The sequence below is a fragment of the Neocloeon triangulifer genome, unplaced genomic scaffold (assembly GCF_031216515.1).
Source record: "Neocloeon triangulifer isolate White Clay Creek 2 clone unplaced genomic scaffold, ASM3121651v1 ptg000011l, whole genome shotgun sequence".
NCBI classification, from domain to species: Eukaryota; Metazoa; Arthropoda; class Insecta; order Ephemeroptera; family Baetidae; genus Neocloeon; species Neocloeon triangulifer.
In genome coordinates, this window is record NW_026775553.1 from 2,462,110 (window position 1) to 2,475,447 (window position 13,338).

The following is a 13,338-nucleotide window of genomic DNA, read 5'->3' on the forward strand; positions in this document are numbered from 1 at the left end:
AACAATTTTCTATTCGCTGCTCTTTCCGTCTGACATGTCTGATACTCAATTTTTTATGTAATTGCCCTCCGTCGCGCACTCGCGGCGGTGATGCAATATTTAGCGGTGGAAATCTTACGAGAGGATCGCAAGGCTGATGACCTTGATAAAAAATGCTCGCATGCAGCAAGAAGTGCATTTCCCTCGAGTCATTACTCATTACATACGAGGTGGTCCACAAGTGAGATTATATGCACGATTTATGCTCACAAAACATTCGTGGAAACGGCGACAATCATTTTATTTTTTCACCAAATTTAAACCTTTGTCACAGAAATTCTTAGAAATTTCTATGTCCGCGATATTCATTTTCTTTTTACTATTTATTTTTATAAATTGATGGAATTAATTTTGGTTTCAATTAATTCTTTCAGTTTTATAGCGCGTTGGGGGCGCAGATGCGTCCGGTTAAAAATAACCTGGCACTCTTTTTGCTTTTTAAACACCGACGCCCATTTTTCTTTTTCTATTGCCACAAACTTTGCACATTAGTTTCCGCATTCAACCCTTTGCGCTTGGCCGCAGACAAAAGAAACACGGGCAGAAAAATTAAATTAAGAGCCGTGCCACAGATTACACCTCTCCCCGGGAATGTATACGCGAGAGGAGCATCCTCTCCATTTTTTCCCCGCATTTTAATTATTTAAGAAGAGAAATATTATCTTAATAAACGCACAGCCCTTTTGTGCAACGTTTTTCGGGGTCCCCTCCCTTTGCAACTTTTATAATTACTTTAAAGGAAAGCACGGCGGAGAGGAAAGAAAAATGAAAATTAATGATTACTTTAAAAAATTGCCGGCTGCTAACAATGGAAATGAGTGGCGGAGACAAAAACATTCATCTCTTCTCTCGCCCGCCAAGAGAGAAGAAAAGGAGGAAAAATTTCTCTCCATCATCTCGCGCAGAAATATTAAAGAAGGAATGAAGAGAGAGAGAGAGAGAGAATGGTCCGTTCCATTTCTGCAATTATTTCTCCTGCTTCATCAATAACAAAAAAGGAGTAACCCCTTTTTAAACTAACTTTTATTCTTCCCTTCGCGCTTGAATGCCCTCGCGAATCGGTTGCCGTCGAGATGATTGAAAGAAAAGTTTTTGGACGCGCAACGCAAAAAATAAAATATAAAAGAGAGGTGGATTTCGCATCAAGCATGCAGAGAGCAAAAATGTTTCTTGCTGATTAATTCTGAAAAGTTGTTATGCTGGGAGAGTTGAAAAATATTCGTTACATATTAATAAGCATTGAGAAAATATAATTAGACTTTCAAATCCTAGTCCATCAAGAAATTTTTCTGTGCAAAAATGAAATATTGACTAGATTTTTTAAACCGAAAAAAAATCAAGGAATAATTGAAACAAACAGTAGATTTAATTAAATTGAAAATTGTATTTCTTTAGTTAAAAAAGGTGATATTTTTGGAACTGTTTATTTAAATAGTATCTCGAAAAATGCTTAAGCAAACAAAGTCAACATCCTTTCAATTTTCTAAAATTTGAAACCTATGCTTTAAAAGTTATAAAATTTCAAATTCAGCAAAGGGAAATTAATGTTCCATAGGCTTGCTTGAAAAGAATATTTTTGCAAATTTTCCTGCGTCATCTCGTCATTTTTTTGGTGCATCTCGAGATATGCGGTGGCAAAAAAGGGGCATACAGAATGTGTAAAATGGCGTGAATTTCTTGAGGTGTCACTTCACACCATTCTAGCGGAAAGCTGCACGACGCGCGAGGGTCTGCCTAGCTCTCGTTCCTTGCCGCCGCGGTTATTATAAGAAATGAAAAACCATTTTATATTAGCAAGTCGAGAGCCTCATCACCCGCAGCGGCAGCTCTCTTAAATTAATTTTCTCCGGCGAGCGCTCAACTGCTCGTTTTATTTCATTATTTTTGTGTAAAAACGAGCAGCGTCTTCTCTGCAGCGCTGGCAGGCGCCGAGCCAGAAATAAAGAAGGAGTGTCGCCCTCGCCAACTGGCCACATTCAATTAAAAATTAATTGTCTCCGGCTCCTTCATCACGATAAGATTTACTATCAAAATTTGAGAAAGAGAGCAAAGATGGAACACGCGCTCGCTTAATTGAAAATTATTATTCTGACAATGAGCTCCAATCTTCTGCATCTCTCAATTTTGATAAAGTTTCCTTTATGAGGAAGAAAAGTTTTGTTCCAAAAGAGTTATTTAAAAATTAATTAATTAATTAAGGAGTCAATACGGGGAGCAAGAAATAATCAATCCTCTGCAATGTATCACATTTTAAATAGAATCGAGGATGAATAAAAACTAAAAGTTACCAAAAAACCCATCAAATTCATAAAGGTTTGGTTGCAAGAAGACAGTATTTGGCCATACTGGTAATAAATGACCATAAATTTTCTTCTATTTAGTAATTATTTATGTTTTTTTTTAATTCTAAATTAGACTTTGAATAATAAGATGAAACTTTTTGATCATTGATTACTTGAAAGGAACGTAAAAAATAGAGCGAATCCCTCTTTCCTTGTCGATCTGTTTGGAGCAGCTCATTTTTCTCAAGTAATTGCTGAGGGATAAAAAAGCAGCGCACAAGAGATTCGCGCAAGTTTGGTTAGATTTCATTTTTCCCCGCGAGAGAAGATTGGAGCCGCGACTTGGCAAGAAAACCATTTCCTCCCCCAGCGGCGGCAGTTTTTTTTCCGTCCTATCATTCATTAGAAATGTGAAATGATGCATGTCTGTCGGTTGTGCCAACTGCTGTGAGATTTTTGTATTTTCTTGGCGCCATCCGACTAATGGAATTGACGGAAAATCGACATCTTCCCACAGTGCGAAACTTTTTCAACCTTTAAATCGACTTCCTGTGCGAGGAAAAAACGAGTGGCAAATTGCAAGTAAATGAGATAAGGCTTTCCTGGTAAAATCACGGGTAGTAAAAATACAAGTCACGATTAAAAAATTAAAAAAAAAAAATTTTTTTTCGCTATTTGAGATCTTTTTAGATATAAATATATAAGTTTATAATCCTCAAATCATTTATTTTATTCAAAAATTAGAAATATAAAAAAATGGGTACTGTTCACTAATTTTCGTTTCGGTTATTAATAATGAGATTAAGGAATTCCTTTGCCTTGTTAAGATAATATTTTATAATAATTATTCCAAAGTGTTTTAAAACTTAATAGGTGTTGACAATAAAAGTTTAGTAAATATCACCAGTATTACATTTTTAATACATTTATAAATAAAATTAATGTTAAAGAATAAATAAAATTTGAATTTATAATATTGAAAATATCATTTTTAAATGATAAAATTTAGCACACGTTTTAATGCTTTAATCTTAATTTTTTTTTTGTTATTTTCTTTATCAAGCAATATATTTGCTTGTTTATTTAATGCTGGGCATATTTTAATTTTCATGAGAGTAAATGACTCTCGGCTTGAAATCTGACACCGCGGTGGAGACTCCCTAAAAAATCGCCTTCATGAACGCGTCTCGCAATTTTTCCTTGATGAATTAGCGCGGCGCATTGTGTAACACAAGACATTTTTATCTGGCGTCTTTTGCATGGGTGCTTCAAGACGCTGCTTTTCACGCCTCTCTTAATTTTTTGATGGGCATTTTCCTCTCTCTCTCGTGACACGTGCGATATGACTTTTTAGCAAGTCGCTCGCTCCACTATGCTGGAGATAAAATTTATATAATATTTTCGCGCAGGGAAAAATGGAGCCATTTTTATATGTATATGTGTAATGCAATTGTCTCTCTGTGAGAATAATAACGTCGTCAAGAGAGGAAGCAGAGAATTTATATATATTTAAAACAAAAGGGCGAGAGATGACTCTTGAGATGGCGTTTTTACAAATGAATGTGAAGAGAGCGCGCGCGTTACATTTTCTTTATTCAGCTGCCGGCGCGCCGAGTTGTTCTCCAAAACTTCTTTTTTCAGTAGCGCGTTTCAGCGACACCAGCAGCCGAGAACAAAGCGGAATAAAAGATGATTTTTCATACTTTTTGCTGCTGAAAGAGAATTTCAGAACAAAGAAGCGGAGGCCAGCAGCCAACCTCTCGAGATAAAAGATATTGCTGCTGCTATTTGGATGTTCAATCTGCTGCATCCTCAATACAAAGACTCACCTACAGAGGAATAACATTGGGCATTGCAAAATGTTCACTCTTAAAATAAAATAAAAAAATGCATATTTCTTGCAGATTCAACGCAATTTAAAACAAAAATTAGAATATGGAGTATTATTTTCCATTTTTTTTAAATAAATTAAAAATCTGTATATAATTCCAAGAATTTTTATGATTTGAATTATCGTTTTATAAAAATAGAGAATTTAATTATGTAGAGTTGGCGGATTAGAGGTTGTATTTACATTTTTTTTTAATAATTAAATAATTGTTTATTTAAGTTTCTAGCCAATTTTAATTTTTTCTTTTCATCAACAAGAAAACTTAATAACAATTATAAATCTCTTGCAAAACTTTATATCTGTAAAATTGATTTGCAGAACTCTTATAGATTTCAGTTATTTTTATTGCATGCGGAGAATTTCATTTTTAAAAATATAGTCTCAGGGTTTATAAGTCCAATGATGTGTAGCATTGAGATGTGTTCAGCAGTCCATCTCAAAATAGTATTGATGCTACTTACATATATAAAATAATTCATAATTTCCGGTCGTTTTTACAGTTACACCAAACCAATTCTCCAAGGCGGAATATAATGGCGAAATGCATGGACGCTGCAGAGATTGTTTGCCGAGAAAATACGATTGTTGAGAGGAAAATAATGTAAAGGAGCAGTGCAACAACAAACGTTAGGATGCGATTGTGTGCGCACCGCGCATATCCATCCGCGGGTGTTTTTTTTTCACCTCGCTCGCCAGGATGCAGCATCAATTTCTGCAGTTATTTTTCTCCTCGCGGTTAACATCACAAGGAAAAAATAAATTACATACATTTTTTACTTGAAATCGCTGTGTTGCCGTGTGTATGTATATAAAAATCACAATAATCGCGCACAATGGTAATGATGCGACGACGGAGTGCGTCATTACCGCTTTTCATGTAGAGAATAAATAATATATTATACGATTTCAATGCATTTTTGCAGCGGGCATGAAATTGAGCGCGGGAGATGTGTCATTTTTTTACGCCATATGGAATGTGTTGACAGGAGCCTATTTAATACAAAAAGGGAGCGAAAATGAGAAAGTAGAGGAAACAGCGAAATAATGGCCTGCGTGGCAACAATGGTCCCATTTCGCATTTTATTTCGAGAGAGTGCAAAAAAGCTTTGCGATTAAATTTAGAGCAAAAAAAGAGTTCGTTTTGAGCACGACCAATGTCCACTATACAAATGAATGTCCCAATTCGTATTCAAATAAACCTCAATACTGTCATGAGAGATTATGAACATAATGCACCAGGCGCTTGACACAGGATTTTAATTCAATTCAGAAAATTTCCTTTAATCACTTAAGGAAAAGTATTCATTTGCCATTCCCTATTAAAATATTTAGAAATAGAGAATCTATGCAACCTGCAAAACACCTTTCACCCTCGGCTGGATTGGGATAATTTTTAATCAAAAGTAAATACATATTGCTACCAGAACAAAAGAAAAATGATTGTATAACAATTTGAGTTGGAAATTTAACATATTATTTACTTGAAAATGTAATTAAATTTTATATCAATTAATTATTACAATAGATCCCTTTGTTAAACAGCAATTAAATGAATTTTTTCACCTTAAATGGTTAAAAAAAGTTGTGATGGAAATTTCTAATCTGAAATTATCAATTAAGTTGTTGTTGTTTTTTAGGTTATGGTCATTCAAATAAATTTCATTTCTCCTAGAGCTTTAAATAAAATAATGAGCCAAGAAGACTAGAACTAATATTACTCGTACTGTGATGACAATGTATAGAAGACAATAAATTATTAAGACTTGATATAATTACGCTCATGTCTCCTCCTGTTAAATTGCAATGAGCCCGGCTGCAAATAAAAACAAGGCGCGCCTGCGCGACTTTTCGGTCGTAAATATAAAAATCACAAAAAGGCACATCAAATAAAACAGGGCGCATGCAGTCAACTTTTAAATAAGCGCACACACACATAGAGAGAATTTACGAAAATAACTCAAAAAAGTAGGTCTCTCTCGCGCACATAGAACTCCATGTGCACCCAGACCTCTCTGTGGCGCACATTTAAAAATAATAATTATGCACCAGCAGGCACCGCAGCAACGCAAATCGCGCATGCAGCTTCTGTGTTTAACGTTTGGAATCACGAAATATCCAGTGGCTAAAATAAATACGATTACCCAATACCACTCTTACTCGAGATCAACAAAATTTTTCATATAAAACTAAGCTATTTATCAAATTTAATTTCGTTTGGAATGCAAATAAAAAAAACTCATGTATCAAAATTTTTGACTGTACCTTTTTGCAGGGTTTTCAGCATTGAATCCGCGATGGTCGGAGGATGTAAAGGGAGTTGCAGGGTGTCCGTCGCGCACGACATGCAACACGGCGGAACGATCTCGAGAGAGAGTCTTGGACGAAAATCACGGCGGGCGAGGACAACGAAAGAAACGGAAACAAAGGCCGGCGACAATGGGCGCGCGGCGTCAACAATGAACGATGCACTCGGCGAGATGCAGTTGCAACTAATGCACGGGCTATTTGCCGGCCCATGCAGCCTGCAAGGAGTACGTACGAAAGCAAGCAAGCAAACCCACTCATGCCCTCCCCTCCTCCGCTCTCTCGTTCGCTCTTATATTATGCGGCTCTCTGTGCATAACCCCTGCCTCAATTATATTTCGCGTACGTACACACCTCTGTATATAACTTATATCGCGACGGACACCCCACCTTTTGCTGCAGCGCGACCGTCGCCACAAAAAGGAAAATTATGTTTGCGACGAAAAAACAAAAAAAGGGGAAAATCAATAAAAATAATTTCTATAAATCTGACCAAATTATACTATATAAATCTCTGAATTCTTAATTTATACCTTCCTTGAAGGCAGATTTTCAATTTTCTTGTTTAACAAATTTTCATAGTTTCTCAACAATTGTTTACAAATTTCAATATTTTTTACTCATAAATTAAATTTTAGTATGACTTTATTTAACAATAATTTATATAAAATCTCGTGGCATTAGTTTTAATGCTGGAAATATAATATAAACCATAGATTTGTTTGACCAAAATGTAAACCTCTGTAAATCTCTGTGTTGAGATTTAATTCATACAAATTGAAACAACCAATGGTAAAATGCTTCTATTATGTTTTCTCACCTTTTTCTATTAAACCCAGAAGCAGAAAATATTTGCCAAGTTTTTTAATCGCTCAACTGCTCAGACCTCAACAAATTTTAGTTGCGCAACAGAAACTCTATACTCAAAAAGCAACGGAATCTTCTAAAGTTCAACCCATTGCAACAATGAAACCAATTTCTATTGTTTGAGGGCCAATCAGAAGCGAACTGGTATAACGCTTCTGAATGGCTGAAACAATTAAACAAAATTCATTGTTGCATCGGGCCCCCACTGAAAAAAATAATAATTTTCAACGTATTTTTTTAGTAACTTTTGGTTCTCTGCACTTTCTTTTCCTCGGTAGATTGCAGACAATTTAGTATACAATTGGATATAAATTATACTTACTCTAAATTATTCTTCTTCTTCACTGCATAATATTTTTACTTTAATCTTTAATAAGTAAATTGCGCTTCCAGTCCACCCTATTTTTTGTTGCTGCTCTTCAGTTTATAGACGCCAAAATTGGTGAATAAATTTAAGGACTTCTTATTGACATAGTCAAATCAAGTCCTTACAACAATATAAACAGATTTTTGCGATTGTTGAAAGACAATTGGAAATTTTAATCACCATTGTTGTAAAGACTTGATTTGACTTTGCCAATAAGGAGTCCTTAATTTTCTTTCAGATAATTTGACAGCTTCGCCCATTATTGTCTGGAATTTTTATAAGAAGATATTTTTGAGCTAATGTATTATGATTGCTGAATTGTTTTATTTTGATGTTCTGGGCATCGTAAATGCTCACCAGTGAATGCAGCAAAATGAATGAATAAGATTTTATTTTAATTTAACAATATCTCATTTTCTCTGTGAATTGTGTGAATTGAAAATATATCCAATTTTCGTTAAAACATTTACAACCTTTTTCTGATTGGTCAAAATTTTCATATGAAGGAAGCCAAGGAAGGGAAATGACAAAAGATGAAATTTATAAACTTTAACGTTCATTTCGTTGTCAATACTTTGCTTCAGTCAGCTTTTTCATTCATTCAGACAGTTGCGGAGATAAAAATTTGAAAAACTAACAAACAGATTAGGTTTTGATGCGAGACGCGTCTGCGATAAAAAGAGTGCATCGTGATGGAGAAAAAGTGCGTGCAAACGTATACGTGTGTATCAAAATACCCGTTTTATGCGCGAAGGATACACCTCAATGGGATATGTGAAAACGAGAAGAAAATATAAAAGGACCTGTCGTCTGCGTCCAGACAATAAAAGCCGCAAATATAATGAGGGGAAAAAGAAAAGTGTCGGCTCGATTAAAACTGCTGACAGCTCCTCGGGTGGTTACTTTTTTTAGGCGGCCGAGTAAACTCTTCGCTTAGCCAAGAGAGTGTCACACAAAATCATTCATTAGAAATCAGTCGATGGAGAAAAAGAGGAAATATCTCGCTGCTCACTGTGTAATTTATCTCTCGTTTATTTACTTTTGGCCGCCTTTTTCACGACGAGATAATCCTGCAGATGCGTGAATTGAATTACAATCCATTGACGTTTTCTTGACAACACACAAGAAAATTGATATCGGCGGTTTCATTCAGCTTATTGCCGTTCAACTCGCTTATTTGCCTGATAAAAATCGTCCGTCAATTAAAGAGAAGATAAAAGTCAACGATTATAATATAAATTCATAATTACTCCCATTGAATAGTCATTTAGGCGTGTGTGAGCTACTATTTCTCTTACTTAATACAAACAATAATAATTAAGTACATGTAATTATTTTTAGTGAAATTATTTTTTAAATTGATAATTTTTATCACTTATAGAGAAAAAATAAAACGCATTTATATAGGAGGGAAATTACATTTTTCAACAAAACAGAGAGGACAAGAAGTCCAGATCATCATAAACTGATGTAAAATATCTTAAATATCTACTAAGATGGATTAATGATTCTTTATCATTTTCATTGTTAGTTAAAATATTTGGATTGAGCAATCGATATTGAAATTAACTCTAACAAAAAAAGTACTGCAATTTGTCTTCAAAGAGAGAAAAATGCTCTCAACACTTGCAATTAATAATCATCAGATCTATGTTATCTTGATATAATCATTTCATACAATAAAACTTCCTATATCAAAATGTACAAATAATATTAGTACAATTTGGTACTCTTTTGGTTGTCCCTATGAAGAATTTTAGCAAAACTAAGTTCAAATGAACATACGGAGAACTAGATTTTAAATATTTTACAAGATTGGCTGCAGATCAGAATCTTATTGTTTCCATTCATATTTTGTATTTGTATTTTGATGATTTACTTGATAAAAATTATAATTTATAAGTAATGGACAAACGATGGATGCAACTCAGTATTCAAGGATACTTTTTATATATCATTGACCTTAAAATATAAAATAGAATTAAAGTTTTTAAATATCATTATTTAAGAAATATAAAATAGATTATGCAGAAATTTTTACACCGTAAAATGTATTTATTTGTCAAGCAACCGAAACAATATTTTTTCTTGACCGTTATTAATAAATCGTAAAAAAAAGAAATTCAAGTTCAAGTCAAGTGTTTTTGACCATTTTGATTAAAAACCCTTACTGAACCAAAATTAAAATTTGCAAAACAGACACAATTTGTTACGGTGTCTTTCCAAAGTTTGCTCTCCATATTGTTACCAACGACGAACTTTTGATTTGTGGGTAGACCCACGTTTTAGGTGACCCGCCGGTTGCTTATCGCGGCAACCCCGTCGGGTGTGCGGACGCGGCCGAGGCTCGGCCAACTATACTAAAATCCACATTCCAGTCTCGCGGCCGCTTACATATTCTTATTTTCTGCATCGTGTAACCCGAGGAGGGAAAATTCTTACTCGATTAAAAAAGCGGATAAAATAATGCACAAAAGTCGTCCCTGTTGGTTTTTTTTTGCCCAACGCGGAGAGAGAGAAGAGGAAGGAGTTGAGCAGGCCGAGCAGCGCGTCGGCCCGCCAGCATTTTATTTTACAATACAGCAGATTTATTTTTTTCCTCTCTCTGCGTTGCGAGTTCCCCCTCTATATTATCTCAAGAGCTGACGGAGATGCATTTCTTTTCGATGCAATTGCATCTCTCTCCTTGAGGAGAAACCGCATCTGTTGCTCCGCAACCAGAAACCTCTGCTCATAATATATCATTTATCCAATGTGCAGCTTGATTGATTACACAAAGCGCACCTATGACGCCGCTTTTTGCCGCTGCTGCTCACAAAGCAGCGATTTCTACGCGATTGATGAGTGCAAAACAATGTACGAGCATTCAACGCCTGACAAAGGTGGTCATGAGGTGGATAATAATGCTAATTCAAACGCCTTTCACAGCGTGTCTTCAACTTTTTCTTCATTAACTATTTTTACTGTGGAATTTGTTTGAGAATAAATTTATTTATTTTTCAACTAATTATTTTACTTCCTTGGTTAGTTAATTAAATTTTTCAATGAGATAGAATCTAACGCAATTTATAAAAATCACAACTGTTTTATGTATGAGTAGGTTTAATTTGGAAACACTTTTGCTTTCAAATTGGGCCTATGAGTTTTAGTAAGTTGTTTACTAGAGCTGGCTGCCAATTGACTTTTCCATTTCTGATGACTTGTTGCGAGAGAATAAATTAATTAAATTGAACCTTTTTACAGAAAGGATTGATTTGAGAAGAGCAGAAGATATTTCTTCAGTCATTTCATTCATCTGACCAGTAAAATGTGGACAAAATTAATATGGGATTAAAAAAAAATGATTTTATGACAATTTTAAATTTGGGATTTTATAAATATTTTTTTTTTTATTATAATTGATCTAAAATGGAAATTTTTCAGTTTTGAATCATGCTCTAGGCACTCTATTCTTCCTCAAGATAGGTAACACTTCAAATGCTGGGATCAGTTTCAGAATCCCAATTAAGGCCTTTCTTCACAATAAAACATATTTTTGTTGAGTTAATATTTGTATTAATTATTGTATAAGAATAATTTTTCTTAAATTTTTATTAAATGTCGTGATAATTTGTTATGCTGTAAAAGAGACTCTCTCACCAAAGCAATCTCAAGCTGTAAAAGTGTTTGATAGTGCACTTAATTTTCGTGTAAATAGGATTAATTTTGAAACGAAAAATGTCCAGAAGTTAGCAAACCTTTATCTTGCATAAGCTGCTTGCATTATTCTTATCAGTCCGAAAAAGAAGAAAAGTGCACAAAGCGTGCGAGGTGTGCAAGCAAATAAAAAGTGCGTCGCGAGAGTTGAACGCACCTTCTTTGTGAAGCACAAGTCCTATCTCAACGAAAAAGAGCTTGCGTGACGCTGCTTTATTTCGGCCCCGCGATAATGTGTGGGCCACTCTTCTTGTATATATTCTTGAATACGGCGGCGGCGGCGGCGGAAAAAGAAGGCTTGGCTTCTTCAGCCTCCAGACGAAACTTTTTTTATCATCTCTCTGCTCTCGCGCTGCAGCTCGTTATATTGACTTTCAGCAGAAACCAGACATGAATCACAAGAAGTCAGGCGCGGTTTCCAATAATAATAAATAAATATATATAAAAGTGTATAAGAGCGGCTCATTGTTGCAGCGAACGCGAAAAACACGCGCATAAATTTTGAGAAAAATCGAAAGCAACTTGAAAATAAAGAGCATTTATGTGCGTGCAGCCGGTGTACTGAAAATAAAAATTATCATGCGAAATAAAATAAGGCTTCTTGCAAACGAGCTCTTCTGCTCTGTGTACATTTAACTTAGCACCAGAACAAGAGCGATTGCATTTGTAAGACGTCTCAAAAAATATCGCTGACCAAACGATTAACTTTGAAAATCAAATCTGTAATGAAATTTTCTCAAGCTGAAATTACTTCTTTCACTGAAATATCTGTGGTTTGTCAAGAAGTTTTTTCATTAAGTCCATGTATTTCATTTTCTCTAAAATTGATGATAATTTTTCGTTTAATTTTTAAAAATTTGGATATAAAGAACCTAATAAATGCTTTCAGCTGAGCCAAGATTGTCTTGTGATTCACCATAAATTATCAACATGCAACTAATATTTAAAATAGCTTTTACCTACCAAATGTGAAACGGCCAGACCAAATATAAGCAGTATTCTATTAAAATTTTGACAAAAATATTTATAATTAAACGTTTTTAAGACTATATTTTTATTTATTAAATCACACAATTTATATGTTATGTTTCCAAAATAAGGAGAATGTTTAATGCTAATCTAAAAATAAATTAAATAATGAAGGAATATTTTTATTCATAGGTTTTATTGATAGATTTCTAAGAAATTTTCAAAACTACATTGATTTGATTCTGTTGTTTTTGGATAAAATTTTCCATCCTCCTAGCAATTAATTTATGATAAGTCAAAAATGCAAGCAAATCTTAAAGGGTGATTACACGGGAGAGCAAGTTTAATTTTAAATGAAAATTTAAAAAATTTAATAATATACACCTCTCTGTAAGTTAATAAATAAAATCAAGGTGGATTTTATGAAAAATTTTAAATGGGCAAACTTTGTAGCAAAGACAAAAGAAATGAAAACTTAAAAAGCATCAGAGTCGGTTCTTCTTTATTAAATTTCATTTCATTCTTCGCAATAAGGTTTTCCCGGTTTCAATTTTTTAATTGATGAAGCAAATTTATAGTAAAAATTTAAACAGATTTTAGTTTCTCATCTGTTTCAAAATGCAACACAAAATGTTGTAATTTCACTCAGCCAATGGATACAAAAATAACAGATCAGCTAATTAGAGAGCAAAGCCTGGGGCAACGGTTGGTTGGAAAAAAGTGCGAAAAGGTGTTGTTTTGAGCAAACCAGATGCTTTTCACAGTTCCGCGCAGGTTCATTTTCCATCGCGGCCAATTAATTAACAGGCCGCAGAGCGTGCACCTTCTTATTAGGTGACGTGTGTGTGCTGTTTGCTGGCCGTTGTCGGATTATTTTTCTGCTCCTTGCGTGCCCTACACCTATAATAATTATATTGCGCGCG

At 34.4% G+C, this 13,338-nt stretch overlaps 1 protein-coding gene across 10 annotated transcripts in view; it reads right to left on the reverse strand.

Moving 5' to 3' along the window:
• LOC132195858 (zinc finger protein 236-like) overlaps nt 1-13,338 on the reverse strand; it is a 189,228-nt gene that overhangs the window by 88,117 nt on the left and 87,773 nt on the right. For 8 of the 10 annotated variants that reach the window (XM_059618120.1, XM_059618119.1, XM_059618115.1 and 5 more), the window contains exon 1: nt 6,475-6,763. The exons of the other annotated variants lie outside the window; for them this stretch is intronic. The gene's annotated coding sequence lies outside the window, so the exon portion shown is untranslated. Of the gene's footprint in view, nt 1-6,474; nt 6,764-13,338 lie in introns of those variants that run through there. 10 annotated transcript variants of the gene reach the window in all.